This window comes from Gavia stellata, chromosome 14, assembly GCF_030936135.1.
Source record: "Gavia stellata isolate bGavSte3 chromosome 14, bGavSte3.hap2, whole genome shotgun sequence".
Classification (NCBI taxonomy): domain Eukaryota; kingdom Metazoa; phylum Chordata; class Aves; order Gaviiformes; family Gaviidae; genus Gavia; species Gavia stellata.
This window is the reverse complement of record NC_082607.1, coordinates 2,560,518-2,583,556: the sequence shown is the minus strand read 5'-3', so window position 1 is coordinate 2,583,556 and position 23,039 is coordinate 2,560,518.

Here is a 23,039-nt window from a genome sequence, read left to right as displayed (position 1 = left end):
CCGTCCTTTTCCCAGTGGGCTACTCCAGTCAGGGAGCTTTACACGCTCTCTGTTTGACAACCTCCTGATTTATTGCATTTGTAAAGGTGACCTTAAATATTTTAATGGTAATAATTCTTTCAAGGGCTTGAATCAGTAAATGTGCTATGTTCATATTTTGGCATTATATACTGTAGGCAATTTAATCCATATAAGCAGTTTCAGTGATATTAACACTGTAGGCAAACTGATACTAAAGTTTAAATGTCAGAGAGAGTTTTCATATTAGATCTCGTGCAAACAAAGCATTTTTTCTCCAAGTACTGAGGCATAAAATACCAGGAGATAGTAAAGACAGAGAGTGCCAATGAATCTGAAATAAACAGGAGGTGAAATTTATAGTATTTTCAAATATGTGCCCTATCCAAGGACTGCTGCAGCTGCACAGATCTATAAAATTAGAGATAAGAGAAAAACCTTGTAGCGCTCCACAATAAATGCACCTCCACCAGGGTATCTATCTGGATTTCTGTAATTCCTTGGAGATTTACTATTTCACCTTGGATTTATTACCCCACCGTGCACACCGTAGACGGCATTTTATATTTCCTCCATCGCCCTGCTCATTATTTAATGACAGGCCCCAGTTATAATCACTGTGCAGGGACCAAACCATCGCCCACCTCTTGCAGAAGGGTGTGAGAGGGGAAACGTTGGGATGATCCCACCAGTAATTATCCAGCAATGCTATGGGAGCTGTGGGATCAGGCGGGTTTCCATCCTGCGGCCCCGAAGCTCTGAGCGCCTTCTCACACTCAATGGACAGCCAAGACTCTGCCTTATTGGGGAAAAAAGCATGGACTGGATAAAAAGAGGTGTCTTTCAGCGGTTCCAGCTTGCTGCTAGTGCTGGGGTAAGCGGTGCCCATGGCTCTGCCGAGCCACTGGCCCTGGTTAGGTGCACCCCACGGGGTCACCTGAGCCGACCGAGCGCTCGGTGGCACTGGCTCATAAAACCTGTGACAAATGGTCAAAAAGTTTATTGCCTGTGTACTGCTGCTTAGGACCCCATAAACCACCCAGGATAACGTGCGTGGAAACACGGGCTGTTTGCCAGGATGTTTTCTTGTTAAATAACCTGACCTGCTCTGAAATCTCCCGCTGGCATCCCCAGGCAAAGCAGGGGGAGCTGTAGGGAGCATCCCCCTAAAAATAAGTAGAGCAGCCCCTGTGTGTGCTTTATAGGGTATATAAATAATATACCTTAAGCTTTCCTCTTCCTTTTCCCGTAGGAGAATTGTGCATATAAGCCCAAGGAAAATGGTGACAGAGAGAAGAAACCTGTCCCTACAAGAGTGCTAATGCTGGTATGGCCACCATTTGCTTTGCTCTGCTAAACTAAAGGAGATGGACTCTTCCGAACCAGATTTCCGCTAGAGGAGGAGAACGTGAGCATGGAAACTACCTCTGCGTCTTTATGAAGCTTAATCGCACTTCAGCACAAGCGGTCACGGTTTCCCAAACCATAGTAATAGGAGTCCTTGAACTTGGACGGGTGCTGGTGCTGAGACGGTGGCTGGGTAATGAAGTTTGGGTGTCAATGTTGCTTCATAATCAGCCGGCATTGTGCAGCATGTGTTTTTCTCCTTTCTTCAAGACTTTGCCAATCACCATTATGACACTCAACACAATTGTTAATCAGAATTTTTTAGGAGTGGGATGAAGCTGGCAAGCTGGCTCCCTCCGAAAGCACACGAAATGGTGTGGAGTAAATTCAGCTTTATGGGAGAACAACTCGAGGACTCAGAAGTGACAATTTTTGAACCATTTCTCCGAGCTACCCCAGCGAACGACATGTACCAAATCACAGGAGGAGGAAGCACAAGTGCTGACACGTGGGAGATGAGAGCGGGAGGGGAACGACTAGTGGCAATCAAAATATATGAGCTAATGGTGCTCCTTTCTCTAAGGATTTTGTCCTTTCTGTCGAACGCAGCAGGTTTAAACCCTCTGAAGGTTCGGCACAGCTATGGTGACCACGGCTCCTGGGTGCGTTCATCACTATCAGATACATGGGATCACGGCACTCGACTTGGCAGTGCCCCTTTAGCCCAAGGTATTTTGAAGGTGCCTCGGGCAAATTTAGACATCTGTCCTTAGGGGAGAAAATCCTATCGGAGCTGGGGCGATGAAAAAGATCTGCAGCTGCCATCCTTCCCTGGCTCCTGGAGCTCCCAAGCTAAGCCCTGCTAGACCCTGCTGAGATGTCCCAGACCAGCAACAAAAAGAGCTCAAGACCCCACCGGTGGGAAGGAAGAGACAACCTCTGCCAGGAGCAGTTTCTTTCACTTTTCAGAAAGCTCAAACATAACTTCCCAGCAGTGTAATTGCATCAAGGTGAACTTTGTTTTTCTTCCAGGCTGAAGGACTCGTCTGGCATGACAATTCCTTCAGGAGCCCCTGACAGCAGATGTGACCGTCGCCTTTTCTGGCCACGGCACTTGGCTGAGCAAGCGACCCGTGCACAACTTGCAAACTGCAAACCCTCTAACATTAGTGAGAAAATGAATGGGCTCAAAAGCTAGTTACAAATTTCAGACTTCTGCTGAAACAGAATAAATATTCAGATCTCTAATCAATATTTCAAGAAAATCAAAGTGTAAAGATCAACCCGTATATTCGTGTTTCTGTCTTCATCCTGATTGCTCTTCATTTCATCAGGGTCACACTGAAGAGCTGAGGCTTGTTTAATTTTAAGCTCGAACGACAGTCAGAGGAACCCAATTTCAGTTGTCTCTCTGCAAGATTTTTTTTTAGTCAAAAGCAATCCTTTAGCTTTCTTTGGCCTCCTTAAATTGACAAACTGTAAATAAGACGTTACTATGGCTTGTTTCTCCATAGAAGATGCTATCACCATACTTAAAAACATACATAGAATGACTTGTGGTAACTGCTCCTACATCAATAGATGATAAACCAATAAATTAAAGTAATGGTGCATAAAATGATGAATTCTGATAGACTTAAGGCAATATAAAATAATTGGAGACTTTATTGCTATTTCCATCTTTAATGGGGTACTATGGCAGTACATTCTTGCAACGGGGCTGGAAAGGTAAATTAATCTTTATGCATCATCATCAAGCGGTGTAAACATGGCCAAACTTAATTACGGTATAATAGATTGTTAAGTGTCTGCCCCACAGAGGTGTGATTGCTCTCAGGCAAGTGATTACAGCAGAGATGACTATCAGACAAGGCCTTCTTTAAAAGGCTGGTAGTAGCTTTTGCATGCCTCTGACAATAAATCCGACGCAAAAGCCGTGCTGGAGGCAGCTTTCCCTGGTCAGAACCGTATTCAAGGGACAAACACAAATTTACGGTGGAGCGTTAATGAAACACAGCCTGAGATTGCAGTACTTTGCCAGGAAAAACTCCTGTTTCACTGCAAGAACATGATGGGAGTCATCGAAACTGCAGCTTGGGAGCAGGATGGAGGTGCTGGGTCCGCCCCCCGGCTCGTCTGCCCGCACCCGTTGGCACCCCGTCCTGCTGGGCGGCCGTCCCGCAGGGATGAAAAATCACGGAGAGGGTGACTGGGCTGATGTATAAAAAAAGCAAAAATCTTACTTGTCATACTGGTTTTTAGAAATTATGGCACATTAAGGAGAAGAATGCTGTACAACATGTATTTTCCACTTGTCTCCGATATTGTTTTCCGTCATTAGCAGCTCTGTTCCTGACAGAGATGTGTGATTTTATGAACCCATTGTACCGTTACCTCTCTTGCCATGGTAGCAGTTTAATTTATACTTACATATATAAGTATATATTTACACTTACTAGACATACTCTGCAGTGAACTTGCCTCTCTAATGGACTAAGTTCGCTAAAGGAACACAAGGTAATAATTTATGTTTTAAGTGTAGCTGCAAATATAGTTCATAAATCTCACAGTGCAGGGTTTTTGTGAGAAATTTGGGGAAACTAATTCTGAGAAGAGAACATGTTTTATTGAGTTGTTTCAGTCAGTCTAGATTTGATGTCTGTACAGTGTGGGCAGCAGAAAATTCAGGCCAGAGAATGTCTTTTAGTCTCGGGGAAATTTTAGTTAGGTCTGCTTTAAAACTCATATTGCAGTATATGTTTCCTGTTTCAATGTCATGATGCTGACAGTGGTATGAGTCGGTCAGATGTGGAGTGGCAGATCTTTTTCACACTGTCAAATATTGAAAGGTGTCTTAATAACTGGAAATCAAACAGCGGCATGATCTTCAATTCCTTGATTACTCTGAGCCACTTTTTGCAGTTCAACGTACTTGTGTTTATTTCCTGATAATTGTGCTAAGAGTTTTCTGCTGCTAAATTGCCTCAGGAATTAGGATATGCTTTTGAGAGCAGTGGAAGGACTCCCCTGCTAGCACACCTCTCCAGAGCAGAAAACGTCTCTCGTTATGGAAATTATCATAGATGGTGTGTGAAGAGGGAAAAAAAAAAAAATTTAGAGCTATGGCAACGGTCCACTCCAGATCACCAAAGAGGCCACTTGGACCCATCTTGATTATCAGAATAAAAGACACAAAATGTTAAGATCCCAACTTTCTGCGGTCACTACTGGTGTACCTTGCAGAGGGGGTTTCTGCGCTTTAATTTCTAATTTAATTCTTTAATTTTCTTTTTAATTCCCTCTTTGCTCATTTATTACACCACTTTGCTCATTGTCTGCACCACCTAAAGCTAACCCGGTTTAATCAACGTACATCTCAAAGTCAGGCTGCAACCCTGCATCTTGCTTTTACATTTCTGCTCTTTCATAATAGCTTTTACTAGCAGCCCAGTTTAAATTCTTAGTTTTATCTAATTCCTCTAAATGCACAATGATTCTTCAACTGGAAAGGAAAGAGAGTAGCTCTGAATGATCCATATGTTGAAGTACTGTATTTTCATCGTTTAAATGATAAACTTCCCATCAAATATCCACAATTGTACATTCATGACTCCCATCCAATGATCTATTGGCCAGAGGCACATACATTGTTTTAATTTATTTTGGAGTAAAGGTGCTTTCCTGCCGAGTTTGAATAAGCTCGCTATGTACCAAACAGATGTTCAATAAAAGAGAGACTTTACTGAATATGACACATAAACACAGGGAAAGAGGATGAAGGAAGGAAAATTACAGGATGTATGGATTCCCGGTTCATCAAACAACAGGCCACAGTTTTATTCGGGGCCCTTTTATGGATGGAGCAGTAATGAAACAGAAGGACTGGGGATGTCTCAGGAGAAGGTAACATCTATGTGATGTTTGTGGTGGAATTAACTTCGGTGAACCCACTGTGACATCAAACAGCTTCCCCATCCTCTGCAGCAGCACGACGGCTTCTGCAGCAGCTAAACTGTTCCTGCCATCGTGGAAAAACACCCTAAAAAAATTCAGGTGCGTGATCTGGGAGAATTAAAGGGTCTGGATATGGGCACATGAGGCTTTCTTCCCACCATGTAAAATACCCAGGTTTGCTCTTGCCAGTCTTAAAATGGCCAAGTCTTGCATCTATTCAGGCTTTTCCTATTCGGAGAGAGGTGCTATTTAAGGAGGCACTGAGGAGAGCAAAGCCGGCCTGAGTCATCAGGAGATCAAAGAGGGAATGCTGCCTTTGAGATAAAGATGTCTTTCCTTTGAAAGGCTTCTCCTTTGTGCAGGAGTGTTGCAGCGGGATGTCCACCCACCAGGGAATGCCTCTCTGTGTGGGACACCTCCTCCTAAGAGAGACACAAGAGGAGAAAAGCACCTACTCTGCCTGCTCCCGCTGAGCGTAACCTTGGGGGCGAAGTCGAATGTTCAGTTGTTTCCATCAAAGTGAGACTGTGTGCCTGACCTTCTCCAGACCCGCCCCGGCTTCACGGCCAGATGCGAGCAGGGCAGCACGACTGTGTGTACGATGTGCCTCCACCTTCTTGACAGATAATTAGATGCAAATCTGCATCATTTAAAACTGGAAAATTCTAAAACCCCACTGAAAACTTTCTTATTTGCTCGCGCTCACAGATGGGAATCCCAATGCTGACTTGCTAAGGAAGACTTATTGTCATTTTATGCCTAGCAATTTGCCATGCTTGTCCAGAGGCAGTTCATAAACAGTTTTGCCTCACTCTACCTTCCAGTATTGATGTGTCAAAGTGGTGAAAACTTGAAGTATTTAAATACTTTTGTGGGCATTTGGGGAAAATCTGATGATACAGAAGGTGGACTGGCTCCTGCATATGCTACCATCAGCCCTCTCCACCCGCGTTGCTTGGTACTTTCAAAATCAATTCTAATAGTAGTGATAACGCCCTGGCATGCAGTGTGAGACAACCTGCATGAGCATTGTTAAGCTGCTGAGGGTTCCTGGAGAAGGCTAACAGAATCAGTTTATGCTGAAGACTAAGACGACTGCACATTCTGTCTTCATTTGTGGTTGCATGCAAATTTACTTCAGTTTTACTGGCAAAGTTTTCCTAGTTTTACCAGTTTTATGGGTAAAGACTAGCGTAATAATCTGGAAATCGGAGTATCCCCAGCAGCACAGGCATTTCTGAGAGCCTGGAAGGGCTCCTGCTCTGAAAGCATCCCGACTTGCAGATGCTGGTTGACAATGTGTCAGAAGAACACAGGATTTTTCACTGTATAATGGAGTGGAGAGAAAAGGTAAGCAGCAGTTACTGGTGAAGAGATTTTTATCATTGAATTGTATATTCAAAATAGGATCAGCGTTATCCAAGACCAAAGCTTTGATCATTCTGGCAATACCTGACTGCTTCAAGCTCAGGTGTTTTTTCCCTGGGGCTGTGCTCTCCAGTGGGAGCTGAGTGTCACAGGATGGGCTCCAAATATTTACAAACAGGAGCAAGAGCTTATTAGGGAACCAGGGTCCATCAGACTGTAGCCTGTTGGGCTTGAATCAGCAGGTACGGAGACTTTGGTGTCTTGATTTTTATTTATTTTAAGTCATCAGCAGGACTTCAGAACTCTCGGAGTTAACCAAGGGTTTTACAGCATCCTGTAACCCTATGTTTATAGCATCCCTAAGCCAAAAGGAAGACTGTGATGAAGTGAGGGGTTTTTTTTTAAAGCAGTCTTTTTGAGACTCTCATTAGCACATTTGAGCTAGAGAATATATTTGCTGGTATCTTAAGTGCATAGATGAACGTAACCACTTACTGAGTGGGAGTGGCATGTAAATGGTGGAGGCTATTTTGGTGGGATCTGTAAATGGCAAAGGGAATCACGTTTGGGAGAAGAAGATTCGAACAGAAAATTGTCATGATGAAGCCAATCAAGCTCATTAAAGCTGTTATTTTAATTCCATCTTACATGACTGAGTATATTTAAAACAGCCACAGCAGAGGGACCTCTATGTGAATGAAGACTCTTCTGAGAAGCCTTTTAATTCTGAAAGGGAAAAAGTAATTCAGCACTTTCCAAGCTTGTCACTGACACTGTTGACGCTTTGCTGCTGCTTCTTTTTCTTCCCAATGGTCAGGCTCCTGTCCTGACTCAGAGTAAAAACATTATTATTGATAGTTATTGAAGATAAATGGCTGCGTGTGTTATTCGGGTGGGAACATGGAGGCACTTGCAATGGCAAACTTTCTTTCGGCGCATTCTCAGCTTTGCGTAACTCTCTTACATTCACTTTTTTAGAAGGAACTTCTTTTCTACAACCTACAAAATGGATGTTTTCATTTAGCCATGTCCAAAATGATCACATAGTGAATACCTGTACCTCTGAGCTTTTCAGCTGCAGATGCGAAAATCCAGGTGTGTAGTTTGCAAGGAACAACGGAGCTTAAAAAGAGAAGACTTCCCTTCTGAGCAAGTCCTGAATACATTTGCTTCTTTTACCTCTAACTCACATGCCACTGTAGGGCCAGGAAGAAAAAGAACAATCTTGGGCAAACTGGTGCTGCACATGCACAAATGGGTCCCAGCCAGCACCATGAAGGGTTGTGAGCCAGGCACTACAGTGCAAAAATGCCTGCTGATGTAACATGGCCAGATAAAATAGTGGGAAATGGGTACTACAGATAAAAGAAAGTGCCACAAAAATGCATAGAAACTGAAAACAGGAGGGTGAACTTTTTTCATCCTTTGTTGAGCACGTTGGGATGAAAAATGGGAACACCGGTAAAAAACCCAGACCATTTAGAAGTCTTTAAGGGATGCCAAGAGGTTAAGAGACAAAGGTTGGGGTTACTGTGAGAATCAGAGGTTCAAGGAAGGCATTAATCAGTGAAAACCTCAATAAAGAAACACCATCTCTAAAAGAAGTCAAACCATTGTGAGTAATAGGTGGGAATATTCAAATACCAACGAGATAATAAACATGGGGCTGAGAAAAGTGAGTAGGATATACGGGGAAAGAAGATGGCCAAAATTAAAGGCAAAAGAAGAGCTGAAGAAAATAAAAGGTCTAAGTGACAACCAGCATCAGCCCTGGCTGGACCTTTTTTAAAAGAAGCCCCTGAGATGCTAACCAGGAGATTTATAAAGCTCTTCCTGGGCACAACATGCTAGTTACCTTCCAGCTGAGATGAGAAAGTAGCTCAGCTGTGAAGCTGTGATGAGTTTCTCCAAAACACACAGCAAGATTTGTTAATTTACAACGAGGAAGCAATATTGTCCCTTTAATAATAGGTTATTTTATATCCCAGTCCTCTGCACGAGCCACCAGCCATTCAGAACCAAGCAGTGAATAAACAGGAGTTTGCAACATCAAGTATGACCTCATGTAAATAGAAGCCCATGTAGACTTATTGCATCATTACCATGTGTAAGGAGCACCACATCTCCCACGCCAGCTGATGAATTCAAGTGTGATGCTGAAGTTTCAAAACACTGGAGCCTGGGCAATATTTTTAAGAAGATGGATTGACAGTTTTAATAATTCCCAGATCCCAAACACATATGAAACGAGCCCTTGATGAGAAAGGTCTGATTACAAATAACCTGCAGAGAGATGAAAGTTCGCTTTTAATATCTGGGTTTTTAGTCTTCTTTAGACTTTCAAGAGGCTTCAAAAGAAAGCAAAGACTAGAAAACAGTTTGATTTAATACTGTTAGATGTGTGAAATAAAATGCTGGACAATAAGAGATGCAAAACAAGCAACAAGTGCAAATGACTTAAATCAAATTAAAGAGCTAATTGAAAATAATGGAATTAAAACCTTTCTTGGTTGTTTTTATTCATCTGTTTTTCATCACTGTTTGCAACAGCTTTTTTTTTTATCTTCTTCACTTTGAAGAACAAACTTTCTCCACCATAAAAGACAATGATTTTAATCGGTATCTGAAATGTCATTCTATGGGGATGTAGATGCTAAATGCCAGTCAGGAAGAGAAGCACCATCAGCGTGAGCCAGCAGGACAGCCGGAGAGCGATACAGCCTTTGTCTGCAGAGCTTTCTGATACAACATCACGATACCGACTTACTTTATCTCCCATTATAGTGATCCTCACTAACACGTCTTTGCTTTCGTTCTCTGTGCTCTCTAAAGGAAGTAGGTTTTTCCCTGTTGTAGCATACACAGTCATAGCTTCGACGGTGCAAACCTCTGCCTCCAGCAAGTGACCACGAGGTAAGGGCAAACTGAAATCTGTTTCTGTTGAGAACAGTTTTTGCTGAGGTCACCCCATATGGAGTTATAATTTAAAAAAAAAAAAAATGAAAAGGACTTCGGAGTGTGCTCAAACAACTGAAGAGAAATGGGATTCACATTAGACTATTTATGTGATTCCTCCAGGATTGGTGTGAATGCAAACCTGCCTGTGCCAGAGGGACACACTCTTCTGTGCTCCTGGTGCAATGCCACCGTCGAGTGGGACACCAGGTCTCCCAGCAGGAACGCAGCTATCCTTATGGCTCTTCACTGTCCCACTTCTCCTACCCTCTCCAGTGCCATTGTCCTGCCAGGTGGACATCTCCTTGCTCTTCTCTCTCCCCTCCCATGCCCAGCACACCTTCTCTGCGGTCCCGTAGCTGTTTTTGAACTCCAAGGATGGGAATGGCTCCGCAAACATGCATTTGCCCAAAGGGTCTACAAAGGCCAGAAGTCTGCAGTGCTTAGAAAAAGAGAGTTGAGTAGCACCTGGTTGCAGCGGGCATCTGCATGGGGCTGTTACCTACAGCCTTTGAGTGAGGGAACGCTTTGCAAAACTCAGCCTGAGCCCACCAACCCCTTAAATGCACTTTGTACAGAAAAGCCCACCGCGAATCCCTGGCATCAGTGTTCAGAAAGTTTCCTCCTTTTTTTTTTTTGAAGGGAAGCTCGCAGAAATAACATCCCCACAGGCATCAGAGCTGGGTGGCCCGGTGGGTTCTACTGCCCTGTGGCTTTAGGGGTTATTTGTGCTCTGGTCCATCCTGCACACGACCAGACTGTGCTGCCTTTCCTACGGGCAGCTTCATTTTAAATCTTCAGGAAGAACGGGGGAAAAGCCAACTGAGAAAACACAAGGACAATTCCCCTGCTTGTGGGAACAGTATTTTTTTAGATGAAATTATTTCCCTTGTGTACTGCTACACTGCCTCTTCATTAGAGGGAGAGGAGAAGCGTGTGCACTTGCCCAACGCCAAGCGCTTAAAGAAATAATTTCTTTATTTCTGCATAAAGAAATAATTTCTGGGGCTAAAAACCAAAACCGTCACTGCTCCTTAAGTTTGGTGAAATATCCAATCAGTCTCAGTGGGGTTTTGCAGGAAAAGGAATTAACTAAATGAAAAAAAAAAAAGGGAAAAAAAGGAAGAGAGAAAACCCACCAACCCCAGTGTGTTCCCGTAATGAAGGGTCTAAAAATGCCCCACTCATTGATGCAAAATTACAGTTATTGTTTATCCTCCTTCTACTTCACACAGCTTTATACAATACACACCACGAAAAATACAAGCAAACAACCGACACATTAGTTAAGAGACCTTCCATTTTACTTTGGCAGTTCACGATAATGGAATTTAATTGTGGAAAAAGCTGAATAATTTTAGCTGAATGTCATTTGGTTCATTCAAACTGGGAATCAGGGACATTTTTAACAAAGGTTTTCAAACTTCTTTTGAAATCAGGAAGCTGCTGTGCACAGATAAGGGGAGAGGTTTGAGGATTCTCTATCAGAAATTTCAAGGTTTTTTCCATCTGCTTTTTCACATTAACTGGTAATTATCCAGAAAGGCACATAATAGTGCAGAAATGACAGAAGCTGACAAAGGTTTTCCTAAGATATGTAAATTGTCAGTGATAGGCAAGGTGCAACAGAAAGGCTTTCTACAGCACAATTATTTATGCCAGTTTCATTTGCTTTTAGGTAGCACTGATGGCATACCGCACCGCCGTGCTTATCACAGCCGCTGCACATTCCCTCCACCACCAGCACGCGGGAAAGGTGGCAAAAACCGAGCTTGAAGGTTGGTGGTCTCCTCCAGCTCCGCTATTTTACATTAAATACCTGTGCGCATGTACCTGTGTGTATAGATATTTCTGAGGACGCTCTTGTTCGTTAGAACATTCCCCTTCGTTTCTCACGCCGCATAGATTAATAAAGAAGTGGGACCCTTCCCACCGAAACAGCTTCCACACGGCGGTTACGGCTGGTCTACGAGTCCACCTTCCTCGCAGCAGCGTTATTTGAGGGAGGATGCGTTAAAAGAGGCACTCAGCCGTTCGCAGCTGAGGTTCCTTAGCCCTTTTCGCTGATTGCGTATTTTCAGCAAAGAGGTGAGCCCGTTAAAGATGAGCAGGTGAACTCCCTCCGCCGGCTGACGAGCCCAGCTATCGCTGTGCGGTGCTCCTCCGGCGGGGGCCGCGCGGGCGGCTGGTGGCACAGCCACTCCATCTGCCTTCAGAACGTCAGTGCCGGGACAGCTGGATTTGGATACTCTTAGTGTATACTCCTTAAGGGAGGAAAGACCCTCTCTCCTAAACCGCCCGGTCAGTCTCAGGAATTATTACACACAGGAGTGCAAAAATGCCACCCCTCCGTGACATCTCCCCACAGGTCACCAGGGTGGGCTCCAGGTCTCGAACAGGGTTTTAGACGGGTGTTTTAGGTCTCTGCTATAGAAGCCAGGGGACAGAGGGTGGAGGTTTGATAAATCTCCCCTTTCAAAAGGAGACGTTGGCCTTCTGAGTCCTTCTGGGAGGTTAATTTTTATTTACGTAAAGTGTCAGGGGCTGCACACAGGAGAAATTCCTGCCTGATCCTCGCCGCATTCGGCTCGTACCGGAATTATGGGCTTTAATTAACCTTTTCTGGGAATAGGACTTCATATGTAACTACATATGTAACGAGAGGTTATAAGATCTTTAATGGATGAAAGGACTTTACCTATCAGTCCCTGATGTAGTGGTACCAGAGGTATTATGGTGGTATAATTACTTTACCACATGAGTGATGTTAAGTTACTCTGATGGGAGGTGTTTCCATGTGCGTGGGGGGGCGGAATTAATTTCCTTTATGGTAATATTAACTTAAGTTAATGGGGGCTGTGAGAAAGTAAACAAGGATGCAACACAATAGATTCATATAGAAAAAAAACCCCAAGATTGCATTTGAAAGTCAATGGGCTTAGCTATTAGCTACCAAGGACCTTGTCTCCTATCTTGAGCTTTGTTTGCCCAAATCAGGAGGCTGGAGAACAAACCCATGTAAAAGGCTTCAGGGTGGAGGGAAAGGATTCGACCCACCACAGCCGGCAGGGCTGCAGGCTGCTGCCCGAGGGGTCTATCCCTACAGGAACCAGCCTGGGTGGTTACCTGTTTTCTTGATTTCTTTTTTTTTTTTTTTTTTAAAGACAGATTTTCTTTCAGGTGCTTTCATGCCATAAAGGATAAACAAGAACTTTCAAGAGCTGCTTTACTTGGTCAGTGCTCAACTTCATCAGGAGGTGTGGGGTGAGAGGCTTTGGATGTAATGTCCCAGCTGCTGAGGACATCGCGGCTGATTTACGGGGGCTGCAGCCCAAAGACGGCTCCTGTGCTCGTGCCCCTTTTTGTCCCCCCTCCTGTTAACTCACAGGACTCCTTCCTCTCCTGCCTGCAGCTGCCTTTCTCTGTGCAGCCCTGGTAGTGCTGGAGGGGCAAAACCACCAGCTCCAGCAGCCAACACCGGGCCGTAGCTTCGCTGCACGCGGTGAAGCCCCCGACCCTCTCCTTTGCCTCTGGGTTTCTCCCCTTCATTGTGAGTTTGGGCTAAGCAGTCGCACCAACATGAATCAATCATCATGCCTATTTTTTTTAAGTAGATGCTGATACATTATTAATTGCAACGGGAGGGAATCCCCAGAGGAGACCCCAACTCAGCCCCAGGGGAGACCCTGGGACAAGACGAGGTGGGAGACCAGAGCCCAAACCCACCTGGAAATGGACATTGGGAATACACAGGTTATAAATCAGGTGTCGGGACCAGCAACGTTTTTCTGGTATTTTTACAGAGCATTTAGGATACTAAAAAATTGCCTGACTGAGCGTTAATTATTTCATCAAACGTCCTGGACTTCCTTTGGTTTTACTCTTTAGGTTTTTTTAAATACAATTTCAATTAGATCAGAAACTGTCAGGCCTGTGAAGAGGGTCTTAGGTGGTCTGTGCATGGTGGAGCTGAGGACATTGCACTGGTCTCATGCACAGACGTCAGGTTAGAGCTGGCAAAAGGACTTTGAAAAGGCACAAAGGCACTTAAGGACAGAAACTTCTTTTACTGGGTGACAGATAGAGCTGGGCGAAGCAACGAGGCTGATCAATAAACAATCATGGAACGGTGGCGTGAATGCAGCTTTGTTATCGTTACATGTTTCTGCATTTGCTTCTAGTGACACTTTGGCCACCGTGTCCCTGGCAGCCGCGCTGCTGAGCAGAGTGAGGATGCTGCCAGCCCCCAGCCCTGGGTTCTGCCCCTCAGCAAAGTTTTTCAGCCTCAAACTACCAAAAAAAGCCTGAAAAAAGCTGAGAGGACCATCTGCCTGTGTCTGCTGCCAGCCTGGAGCCCAGTGTCCCCATCAGCCAATGCCACACATCTGCTTAGAGAGTAAAGGGGGGAAAAAAAGCATCAACGCAACTCATGGGAGCAGCTGAACTTACCCTGCAGAGCTTAAATTTTGACCATTAAATAATTACGGCAAAATACTCACCATCCATCTACAGCCAGAGAATTATTTACTAAAGCTGTTCAGCAAATAATTGGGCATAATGAATCCATGAAAGGAAATTGTATACAGAAAAAGAGGTAAAATTCACTGGAGGAATTATTCACTTCAACTTATTCACTCAGCCTTGCTAGTAAAGAGTTGAAATACGGGCTTCAAGGTGACTGTACAGGCATGGGGGACTGTGTGCAATGGAAAGAGAGAAGGGTAAGAGAAAACACTGAGGCTGAAAAAGCACTGCACCAAAACATACCCTTTCCCGTGGCTCTTGCTGTCCCCTAATGACCCTAATGATGCTCAGCAGCTGCTCAGGGACTGCCAGTCTTCTGGCAAAGCAAGGCATGGCGTTAAGCCCCCAAATATATCTTCTGGTGCTTGACTTTAAGGTTGACCATAATACAGTAGAGAGGAGAGCATTATGTCAGAGTCCGAGCTCAGAGCAGCAGCTCCCTGTAGCCATGTTACACACCCCAGGCTGAGATCTGTAATGATATAGGAGAGTTTAGCTCGCCTGCAACAATTTTCTCTGTAATGGGATGCGAGCGGTGGTCAGTTCGGCTGTTACGGGATTTCACTCCCGCAGACCTTCAGTTTTATATATCTGACGACTTTGGTGTTAAAAGAGGAGGAATTTAAAGTACACTAAAAGCTTTGATTAAGTAATATGCAAGAAAAACAGCCCCCTTTTTAAAAACAAGGTCCCTGCGCCTATAAAATAGCCCACTCAGTTTCTCTTGTTCTCTTTTAATCAGGGACTCTGAATTTCAGAAGTGCTTCTGATTTACCCAGTGTGGAGGTGGAAGGTTCAGAGTCAGAAGGGATTTCTGGAGGTGATGTAGTCTGCCTAAGTCCCTCGCTGCAAAATTCTGGACACGCTTTGAGCAAGCAGTGCCCCTCCTGAGACATCTCTCCCAGGGAAGCTGAAAATCATAAAGTAAACGGTGATTGGGGGTGGCAGGAGCTCTGCATCTTTCTAGGTCATAAAAAGATGGAAAAGAAAGCAGTGTAGAAAAAAAAAATGTTTTAAAATATTGTTTTCATTGACCAAAACCTTCCAGCTTCTGTGATGCCCAAGTTCCCCAACATCATGCCCAGCATTTTGGGGGGGAAGGGGAGGGAATCAGAACAGGCAAATGTGGGGGTCAAAATGCACAGAAATGACCCGAATGGATTGTCTGTATTATTGGGATTTTTTCTGCAGCCTCTTGTCAGACTTGGAAAGAAAAAGAGAAAAAAAAATTAAACATATTTCAGAGTCATTGAACTGTGCTCACATTAACTTAGACTGAAATTATTTTTAATTAAATGAACTTCCCCTGTTTGTAGCTGGAAGGTACTTATGTGAGATAAAAACTCTGTTCTAATAACGCTGAGACTCACCACCACTTAATTAGCATCACAACTCAAGGCAGACTGAGCAGGAAGGCGAGCGGGGAGGTGGGCTTGTGCTGCTGGGTGGGATTTTGGGGAGAGATGCTCCCTTCTACAGCAGCCCCCTTCCCAGAGCCCACCCAGCGCCGCGAGGCATGCCGGGAGTGGAAATCACACCTAGTGTTTGACACAGTTTGTGGCAAAAGCAATTATAATTAACATTATATTAAATATTAAGTCAAGATCATAAAATGTTGATTGGTACTGATTAGCTGTATAATCCATAATTAGAAATCACTGCACCCTTCACCAGGTACTGTAGTGCTTCGCTTATGATTTCACCGCTAAATTAAGCGAGTGATTCAGCTTTTGCCCTGAGTTTTACTTTTGCATTTAATTTAGGTCAGAACAACATTCAGGTGAAGAAAAGCACAAGACCTGTTCCTGCTGGGGCTGTTCCCAAACTCTCCATCCCAAAAGCAGCTCCCCATCACTTCCACGCCCGTGGGAAGGCAATGGCCAAATTCTCCTTGACCAGCCCCAGCACTGCTTCGGTTGTGTGTGCAAGACATAGGAAGATGAAAGCTCCTTGAGTATTTATTCACCCTCAAAACGGCAAATGCAAAAGGTAGACCCAAGACTGTATGGGCCCTCCCGGCTGTTCTCAAGCCAAGGCAGATAAGCCAGCATTAGGCAGCTCCAAAATAATGATTTATTGCTAACATAAACTAGGAGTACACTGGTATCTCAGCAAGGAGGGAGAGAGAGAAGACTCTTCAGTCTGATTTGATTTTAGAAGACTGAACCCATCTGTGCATCACTCATTAATGGGATGGGAACATCAGCCCTTTGGTAAAACACTTTGGAGAGGATGGTGGCTCTGGGCTGGTGAGTTATTCGAGGTGTTTAGGAAGGCATGCTGCAGCCGCCCTGCCTCCCTGAACATGGCCTTCCCCTGACTTTATGGGTCCATCTGTCATGGATATCCATTTATAATGGACAATGTCATCATTGCACTTTAGGAAGTGTACAAGTTTTGTTAAAATAACAACCCAAAATCCACTAACCATAAGATTTTATGTCTTTGCTACTGTTTTCTAGTGACTGCCTTGGCTGGACACCCATCCCTGATTTTCTGTAGCATTCCTGGATTAAAAAAAAAAAAAAAAATCAGCAGATAACATTCCAAACCCGTGGCAGCCTGGCCATCAGGAGGAATCCAGCTGTACCTGCTGCAGCACTGCGAGGAGCGGGTCCAGAGGGAGCTTCTCAGGCTGAGCTCGGCACCCGCTGGCAAACACGGAGCTAGAAAGAGAAAACACACTGCAGTAATTTTTCTTTTCCGAGGGCGCTCTTTGGAGTCCTGTGGAAGAAATCTCTTTATTCCTTCTGCAACTAGAGCACGCGCTGTTATCTTTTGCACCGATTAATATTGCCTGGGAGTGGAGATGAGATGCTGGGCAGAGCCCGACGCTCTCAATCAATTAAATCAATGCAGTCGTGACGCTCCACCGTTTTTCCCTTAACCAAGGGTTTGGCCTAAAAGGCAGCATACACAGCATTACAGAGGACATATGGAATCACAGATAACGTGGCTGCCAGTCAGGCTGAGAAAACCAGGAAAGCTGTGCCCGCATTTCCCTGGGATGGGCACCATGGGATGCAGCCCTGGACCAGGTCAGGGAGGCACTGCACCCTGTCATGCTCACCCCCCCCACACACACTTTCTCACACCCTGTTAACTATTCTTGTTATTATATCAATGGGTACATTTTAATTTAAATTACGTCTTTAGGCTTGCATAGCTTGTCTCTTTCTTTTAAGGGCTGCTTTGGGTTCGTCCAGGAAAACTCCACTGCGCTCTCTCTGTCGCGGGGACCGCCCTTGCTGAGCTCCTCGAGCAGCCGTGTGTCCTGGGCAGATCTTTACCTGTCCCACTACAAAGCATCCAAAAAACCAAAGTCACTCACCTCCTTCCCCTGAGCGTCCAGCAACCTGAAAAAACAAAAGAGAGGACCAAACCTTGTGTATTCTTTGCTGAAATGTTTATAGTGTAGGGGTTACCTCCGAGTCAGCAGCTGATTGGCAGATATTTGCGAAGATTCCCATGACACGACTATCCAAAGCAAGGTATTTCTATTCTTCCAGCATGTTCATTAGGAAAAAAAAAAAAAAGGTGTAAAAAAATGCAGAATTTCCTCCCTGCATATGACCATTACGTGGGCAGCATCGAGTGCAGGTGGCTGCTGCGCTGCTGGGCACAGAGTGATGGATCCTGGTACAAAACTGTGTCACATCCATCGTACAGCCCCCTTCTCCTACCTGTGATGTCCAACAAATCCAGCCATCCAGCAGACAGCCTTTTGGCTTGGGGAATGCTAAAAATGCCTATTTTTTTGCCTGCAGAACCAATGCATTAACTCAGAGAAGGGGCACCAGAACGAAAGCCTGGAGCCGCTGCCTGCCCTGGAGCAGAAACACTGCTCGAATAACAGTGGTGGGATTGCTGCAGAAGAAGGAAAAAAGTCCTCTGCAAAATGGCTGCAAAGAGTAGGTCTCTGCAGTCCCTTCTTTAACACTGAAGATATTTTCATTTTAAAATGTCTGCTTAAGGCAGGTTTAATCTCAAAACGGTGTTTTCCAGGTTTTTTTTTTTTTAAAAAAAAAACCTTCAAAAATGTCTCAAGTTATTTCTCCTTCAATTTTTTTTTTTTCCAATGAAATTAATTTAAAATGACTGAAAAATGTTTCATGCCCTAAGATCCTGAAACCTCCGGTGTCAGCTGAAACCGGCACTTCTGCTCTCAGCTTCAGCCCTCGCTGCAGGCACCTCTGCTTTGAAGCCTTTGAAGTGTTTGTGGCACAGGCAGAGGCTCTCTGCAGAGAAAGCCAGTCATTTTATATATATTTAATGTGTAAAGTGTGTGCCTGCATGTGTTTGTGTTAGTATAACATGGATTTTTTCACAATGCATATGGAAAGATGTAGAAGAATTCTTGACTTGCAGAACAAAATTGCAGGAAAACCCACTGTCTACCTTGCTGAGAGCACCTGTACGGCGCCTTTTGCCCAAGCCTAGGTCACTTCAGCATCGTCCTGAAGATCCAGTTGAAACTATCTGCTGACCTCCAGAGAGATTGAAACAGTTCATTTGGTTGTGCCTGTAGGACTCCATCACTCTCCCTTCTCCCAGCATCAGGAGTCACTCTTTTAAAGCTTAGAGGAAATAACGTGACCAAGAAAGCACAAATCACAGAGTCACAAAAATCACAGAATCATTAAGGTTGGGAAAGACCTGTAAGACCATCAAGTCCAACCATCAACCCAACCCCCCCATGCCCACTAAACCATGTCCCACAGTGCCACGTCCACATGTTTCTTGAACACCTCCAGTGATGGTGACTCCACCACCTCCCTGGGCAGTTTATTCCAGTGTCTCACCGCTCTCAGTAAAGAAATTTTCCCTAATATCCAGCCTGAACCTCCCCTGGTGCAACTTGAGGCCATTTCCTCTTGTCCTGTCACTTGTCACTTGGGAGAAGAGACCAACACCCCCCTCCCCACAACCCCCTTTCAGGCAGTTGTAGAGAGCGATGAGGTCTCCCCTCAGCCTCCTCTTCTCCAGACTGAACAACCCCAGTTCCCTCAGCCGCTCCTCATCAGACTTGTGCTCCAGACCCCTCACCAGCTCCGTCGCCCTTCTCTGGACACGCTCCAGCACCTCAATGTCCTTCTTGGAGTGAGGGGCCCACAACTGAACACAGCATTCGAGGTGCGGCCTCACCAGCGCCGAGTACAGGGGCACGATCACCTCCCTGCTCCTGCTGCCCACACTATTCCCAATACAAGCCAGGATGCCGTTGGCCTTCTTGGCCACCAGGCACAGTGGTTGCGGATCCCTGCCCCGGCTGGGAGCTGCAAAGCAGCTGACATAGCTGTCCTGAGTTTATTTTGGGGATGTGATGCAAGAGCAATGCAATAAATTTGATTAATGGCTGGGTTTGGGAGCTAATTATTTGACTCACGAGGTAATGACCTTGATTCTGGAAGCGAGGTGTGTGGTTTGAGAGGCAGAATCTCCGCCTGCATAAGAAATGATCTGATGGGATCCACCTCAGCAAGCACTGGGACTAATTCAGTGGCTGATTTGTCTAAACTGTTAAATTTCCCTACTTTTTTGGCAGGGACAGATTCAAAATTGATGCCTGTATTTTGGAATGAGCCGCATTTATTCACCATGTACTGCAGTTATTCCAGCCTGCAATCAATAAGGTTTAATCAGCAATAAAAACTTCTTTAAAGCAACCAGTTCAACCTATGTTATTTGCGCAGCATTTCTGAATGGTTTGGTGAATGACTTCTCCCTCATACTGGTTTTTAAATAGAAGAAAAGTATGAAAGATTTCAAACAACATCTGAAATAATGGAAAAACAATTACATTCTGTGACTCTACAGAAATATTCCTGAGGACTGGTAATATATTTTGCCAGGATAATGTCCGTATTCTACGATTAGTTCTTTCTTCTCAACATTTGTTGCTTTTTTTAATGTAAACCGCACAGGGAAATATTGCAAAATGGAGAGGCAAAATATAATTAACCCTGTGTTTTTCACACAATTGCCCTTTGTGCTACTTTATTTTTATTTTTTTCTAACTTTTATGAAGCCATCATTAATCTAGTCAGCCAAGGTCAGGCGAGACTTTTTTCCTTCTTTGCAGACCCTAAAGCTTATAACACTTCAATCTACTCTTCCATAACCAAATGTTTAGTATCTACCGGTTGGGTTAATTAGAGTGCATTCTTTACAGCTCTGATAATAATCACTACCACAGCATCATAGAAGTGGCTGTAGACTATTTTTCCTTTGTTTTTTTCTGTTTAAGAGCAAGCATTTATGTAGTCACACTGCTTAAACCACTACTTCTCTTGGGTTCAGCCAAGGGTTCATGCGATGGAATGATATCTGGAAATACATTCCAGACGATAAGAGCATCACTCCCACTCATGACAATTCCCAAACTAAATGTAGCACAGCACCTTGGATATACCTCAAAAATAGGTGACTTTTTTAGGTTTTTGAGAGAGAGAAGGAGAGAATATTCATAGGAAAAAAAAAAAAAAGATTAGAAGAAAGAGAGAAGATCGCTGAATGTCTGGCATTGATTTAGCAACAAGCTTTGCCAAGCAGGGTGAAAAGAAGTCTTCCCCGATCCATTCAGTGTATGGTTATTAGCATTGATAACAGGGCTTTGGCTCCCAAGAGAGAGTGGGAAATGAATTAGGAAAGAAATACATTTCTGTAAATAAAGTTTTTCCAATTCAGATGGTTTTTTTAGGAAATGGGAAAAAAACCCTGCTTCTCAAATGTCAAGGACTTGAAAGACTAAAAATAGATCACCGGAATAAATAAATTAACCCAGAAGACAGGACTGATGCTCTGCAGGCATCAGGGATTAAATAAATTCACTAAATTCAAAGTGGTATTCCAGATAAGAGCTCTTTGTGCTGCAGCATGTACAGCTTATTGATTATAGGATTGAGGTGCTGTGCACTCTTGTAAAATGTACTCTGGCTGATATGACTTAATTCTGCGGTAATATACAGCTTGGTACACGAAGCATGGAGCTAGCTTAGATTTTCTTACTTATTTTAATTTTGTTTGTGTCTCAATTTGCTGCATTGCATCTGTGCCCTCTCCCACCAGCACTTCCTTGGGCAGCATTTGCTCAGGATGAGCAACGAGAGGCACTTTGGAAGGTGCTGACTCAGCAGGATGAGGGCTGGGCTGCCCAATGGAAGCCCACAGGACAGGAGCCATGGGAATTTTGCTTGGTTATCTTCCCTTCCACAGGGATGTAAAGCCTGAACACCTCACTTTTCCGTTGCATTGCATGGGCTGGCTGCAAGGATGAGTGGTCCCCGAGCGCTGGTGATGCTCGGTTGATGTAGGGAGTCTTGGGGAACAGCTCAGATAGAAACACTTGTTCTGCAAGACTTCCACGTTTTGTTATATGAGCCCACCAAAGCAGTAGAAGTGTGTCTAACCCAGGTGAAAACACCACCTTTCAGATAAGATGGATTTTTCTGGACAAAAAGAAAAAGTAGAAAGTTTTGTAAGTCCTGCTGGGTCAAAGGAAGCAATCCCAGAGGGGCTGTTATACACCTAGCTGGAATGAATTTTGGTTAAGTTCCAATTCACCTGTTTGCCATAGCAGAGGGTGCTTTCACCCTCCTGGTCCGACGTTGAACTGCCGCCGTCACTCCAGACTAATACAGAAGGACATTTCCTTCCTCCTTCGGAAGCTCTCCTGCCTCTGGTGCTCAGCCCAGCTCTCCTCTGCAGGTTGCTATAAAGAGCCAGCAGACCTCTCCAAACATGGAATTTTACCATGTAAGTTACCAAGAAAGAGAAAAACCTCCAGGCCTCTGGGGGTGTGAGGAAGCAGCTGGGCACGGCAGTGATGCTCTCGTGGCGTGCTGGTCCCCTGGTCCCTTTCTCCTTGGGGTTGCTGCCCATCACCCAGCATCTTCCCGGCCTTGGAGGCTCCTTGGGCATTGGTTTTCTGAATCATCGGTAAAAAAGTTAATCATCTGACCAAGGGGAAAAACGTTTATCATTATTTTTTGTCTTCTTGGTATGAGGGGACAGCTGAACGAAGGAGCTGCAGGGTCTTGGCTTTTGGGCAACCTACTCAAATCCCCATATCTCCCACAGGTTTGGCAAATCTCCCGATATCTTACCTCACCAAAATCAAGCCCCTTAATCTCAAGACATATAGCCTCTACCATGTAACTCTGCTTCCCGAGAATGATCCACAGGGCCTGTATTTTAACACCCAAGACTCATTAATATTTCCTGCAGAGTGTTCAGTAAGTAGCAAATAAAGCAGGAAGTGTCCCAGATGTTGGGAAGAAAAAATGGAATTATTCATTGCTTACTAACGTCAAATGCTAATGTGAGAAAAGCATCCTTGAAGAAATCCTTGACTAAAATTCATCAGAGTGATGTGAAATCACTGTTTTAATTATGCATTTTTGAATGTATTTATTAGTCCCGGTTCTGATCTGACTTACAGATGTTTAACAGCGATAAGGGTCTATTGCAGTCTTTGGAATTACTCGTGATTTAAAATGACAAAACTTGGATCAGAATTAGGTCCTTGTCACTACGCTATAATATCCTTTCATCAAACTTCTTCACATTCAACAGATGAAAGAGACTGCGGCTTCTGCAATTTCAAACCCCACCACTGAGTCCATTAGCTTGCTTTTTTGAAATTTCTCCTCCAGAAACAGTGATTCTCACATAAAATTTTGTCTGCTTGAATTATATTTGTGACAAGAAACTTGAGAGCAAAGGATTTACACTCTTTAGTCCACCGAAATGATGTGTTTGGTTAACACTTGTGCTGGCTACAAACGTTGCATTTTAATAGAGGAGTGAATTTCCTTAGTTATGTTAGTCTATAATCTCATTCTCTGTATCCTTATTGTTGTGACCATTAGAGT